The sequence below is a fragment of the Muscardinus avellanarius genome, assembly GCF_963383645.1.
Source record: "Muscardinus avellanarius genome assembly, chromosome: 8".
NCBI classification, from domain to species: Eukaryota; Metazoa; Chordata; class Mammalia; order Rodentia; family Gliridae; genus Muscardinus; species Muscardinus avellanarius.
This window is the reverse complement of record NC_137794.1, coordinates 41437732-41441960: the sequence shown is the minus strand read 5'-3', so window position 1 is coordinate 41441960 and position 4229 is coordinate 41437732. Positions and strand designations below refer to the sequence as shown.

The following is a 4229-nucleotide window of genomic DNA, read 5'->3' as shown; positions in this document are numbered from 1 at the left end:
TTATAACACTCAAATGAATGTCAAATAATGATAGGAACAGCAAGCATTTTTCTGCTATCCATTTGATATTTTACTACTAACATGATGTTGCTTATTGTATAAGAAATGGTGTCCTGGCTGGCAATAGCTTGTAATTTCAGTACTTGGGATACTAAGACAGGAGGATCAGAGGTTCAAGAACAGCCTCAGAAACATAGACTCTCAGTAACTTAGTGAGATGCTGTTTCAGTACAAAAAAAACCCTCAAAAGTCTGGGGGTGTAACTTGTAGATGGAATGCCCTAATATCTCATAGGTTCAGTTTCTAGTATCCCCTGCCCACAGAAAGTAACCTTATTATGAAAAACTGCTCTTTTCTATTTCTGGTTTACTAAACTTTTTAAAAAATGTGAATAAATGTTGAATTTTATAAACTTTTGGTAAATTTTGAGATAGCAGTTGGCTCATAAATATTCATGCTGATTTCTTTCTTTCTTTTTTTTTTGGTGGTACTAGGGTTCCTGAAAACCCTTCTACTTCCGGGCTACACTCCCAGACCTACTTTTTATATTTTTATCTGGAAACAGGTCTCCTAAGCCAGCGCGGCTGGCTTCGAACTTGCGCAATCCTCCTGTCTCCACCTCCCAAGCATGGGGATTACAAGTGTGCGCCACCACGCCCGGCCATGCTGATTTCTAAGTACAGTCTAACTTCCCCATGAAGTATTCTCTGTTAATAAAATATTTGCAGCATTAGTGCTTCTTCTTTAATATGTTTTCTTCCTTAACGATTTCATGCCTGTAATCAGGACTAGGTTTTTAAGAGTATCATTACATATATGTTTTTAATTTCTTTAGTTGTAATAAACACAGTTATTTTTGCACATCACACTGTGCAAAACCCTGTAGCTCTGTGCTAAGTAATGTGCAGTATACAGGCCAGCAGCATCAACATCACATGTGAACTTGTTACAAATGCAAGTTCTTAACCTTGTTTTACCCTCCTTATTAGAAGCTTTGCAGGTCAGGGCCAGGAATTTAGAGGTTCAATAAACTTTCCATTCTTCTGCACACTAAGGCTTGGAAGATATCATCATAGAGCATGCAGAAACCATGTGACCTGCTCCAGGCAGAGCCACTGCAGATGAATCTCTATAGTCACAGGCTGGGGCCAGTCTCTTCTCCTGCATTATAAAGGAAGGTTTCATCAGTGGATTCAGAGTTAGAGATTCTGTGGTTGAAGACAGTAGCAACAAGGGCATACTCTAGGGCTTGAGGCCACACTTGAACTAAGGCAAAATTTAGGAATTAAGAGACAACACATTCTTGTCAACAGGGCTCAGGGTAGTGGAACTCAGCCTGGACTCATCTCCCTTTATGTTCTACAGGACAGGCACCACACCCTTCACCTGAATGTAGGCCAGCATTATTTCTACAGTTCATAAGGTAATAATACCTATGTTTCTTTTTTTAAAAGTTGTATAAAACACTTAACTTATTGATCTTTTGGGGGAATTTGATGCACCACTATTATATTACAATTGAGCCATTAATCTTGTAGCTTCATCAACATTAACTGATTCATTTTCAGGCTGCTGCTGAGGAATCAGCTCTTCTGAAGAGGTTCCAGAAAAAGTCCTTTAGAGAAGTTTGCAAGCTCCTTCTATATGTTCACAAAAGCTATATCCACTCTGTTAACTTTCTCATCACTCACTATGTTTATCTCGTTAAGATTAGTAGTAACTGGTTTTGCTGTGTTTTTAGCCTTAAAGTTTTTTGACTGGCTATGTGAAATACATTCCTAGACTTCTTCCCCCTTAATTTTTTCCTGGCCATTGTCTCCAGCACTTGCATGCAGAGCTCCAGGTGATGCCACCTCATACCTACACTTCTTTAGTTTCTGCAGTTATCACCCTTCCTTTACTCCCATGGATCTGTAAGGCGGGAGTTGTTATTCTCACCTTAGAATTTGGATAACTGAGTCACAAAGCAGTCAAAGAACTTATTTTGGACCATGATAAGCACAAAATGAAGGGGAGCATCAAATTACAATCAAGAGAATAAAACTGGAGTGTTGGACCAAGAACATTATAGAAACAACACAGTGAAGGTCACATCGCCAATAATATTTTCTTGAAAATTTCTGTTTCTTTTATAATGATGCTTCTGCAGACATCAAGACTATCTTTATTTTTCTTTTTTTTTTGTAGTGTTGGGGATTGAACTCAGGGTCTTGTATGTGCTATTTAAGCACTCTACCATTAAGCTACATTCCCAGCTCAAAACTGTTTCTGAAAGGTTGCCAAAGTGAAAGTGATTGCAGCTGGGATGGGTGCCCAAAAAGGAAGTGTAATTCTGCCCTTTTTAGGCCATAAAAACTTTGTGGAGTGACTCTTGGTAGGAATTCACTAAATACAATTGGTGAGAAGCCAGGACCAGCAGCACCAGCACGATGAGCAAAGACAGAATGAATCATGCGATCAGAGGCATCATCTCCAGCCAAGGGGATGCACCTCTAATGTGAGAGAAGAGTTTTCTCCAGCACTCTGCTGTGAGAGGACAAATGTTCATCTCATGAGCCAGGAAGCAAAAGAAAAATAGGCCAGTGTTCCACAGTCTCCCTCAAGGGCATGCCCCCAGTGACCTAAGGACCTCTTATTAGGCCCCGCCTCCTATAGATTACACCTCCTCCCAACAGTGCCGCTCTGGAGACATGTCTTTATGCTGACAGGTATCAGTCATCCCTTTTCAAAAAGATGCAGCATAACATCTCTGTGCAGGACACTCTATTAGAGTCAGATAGGCAGAGATAGGGAAGATTTTCATGAGCATTTTTTGTCTGTTATATTTCAGTTGTCACACAGGTATAGTTATAAAAGAGTAGTTATAATAAAGTCTATTTCAAATATTAAATATAAGTATCACTGTAACACACACATACACACACATACAAACACACACAGTCCCTTTATGATCATATAAAGTTCCTACTGAAGAAAGCTGGCATTATACCAGTATACTCACTCTCTACCTTCCAAAGAGAAGTTCTTCATTGAGAGGGCAGGTTAAGTTTATAGAGATTCCTTCCTCCCATCAACTGAGTGGTTCAAGTGATAGATATATTTACTGGTTGAAATGGCAGGGAGGACAGACTAAAGGTGAAATGGTGCATTTTTTACAATCATTTGCCAGTTCTTCAGTGGCTTAGAAACTTGGGTATAAAGATAAGAATGTGCAGATCTCAGAGTTGGATGTAGCCTGGAAAACTATCAAGTTTAATCCTCCATGGTTGAAGTATATGGAGTTAATACCATGAAGGCTGGGGATATAGCTCTGTGGTAGAGCACATGATTAACATGTGTGAGCATGGACACAGAGAGAGAAAGCCACATCCCTCCTTCAAGGAAAGACCTATAGCCCAAGCTGCTGGGATAACTGTTAGAATAATCTTCGGCTCTCAGTCCCTTCTGGGATGTCCTCAGCCACAGAGATCAGCCTTATCCTGGATAAGACTCTTTCTGAGGCAGACTATATCTAATGACTGATAAAGGAAGGGGTCAGTTATATTTTGGTTCAGGTTTCAACAACTCTGATGAATCATTTTAGCTCAGAGGTCTCCATGAGATCAACTGAGACTGTCAGGCTCACTTTATAGCTTAGTTTCTCCTTCCGCCCAATCTTGCTTCCTTTCCTTCCTCTGGAGTGGTTGCCAAGGGCATTTGCTAATAAATGGCCTGAACCCCAGACCCTACCTCAGAGTCCATTTCTTAAAGAACTCCCCCATCACCTGCTCCTAAAGACACGGCCTAATCATTTCTCAACGGTGCACACCTCATAGGCAGTCTAATTGTGTTTCAGATAGTGTTAGAAGATTCTTTCATAAAATATTAGAATCTGACTCTAAATTTTGTGAACTGGATCTGTCCTTCTGAACTACCCAGATCATGACTAGCCCCTCTACCTCTACTTCTTTTATCTCCATTCACTTGCCCTGAATTCTGATTTATAGTCTAAAAGGTAAACCAAAGTTTTAGCTGATTCATCATCATCTCCTTTTTTTTTTTTTTTTTTTTTTTTTTTTGCTAACTATGCTGCTGAAAAAAGACAAAATTGAAGGGAAAAGCAAATGATTCATGGGTGAACAGTTCAGTAAGTATGGAATAGTTCTTGTTCCTGTTTCAGTGACTACCATTACCATTTGAAATGGGATGGGAGAGTCGGGCGTGATGGTGCATGCTTGTAATCCTAGCAT

General features: G+C 39.9%; 1 pseudogene across 1 annotated transcript; it reads right to left on the bottom strand.

Moving 5' to 3' along the window:
* Positions 1–1512: 1512 nt before the first annotated feature.
* LOC308266205 (ribosomal biogenesis factor-like) lies at positions 1513–1813 on the bottom strand (annotated as a pseudogene). The gene has a single exon. The product of its transcript is annotated as a ribosomal biogenesis factor-like (transcript).
* Between the last annotated feature and the right edge of the window lie 2416 nt (positions 1814–4229).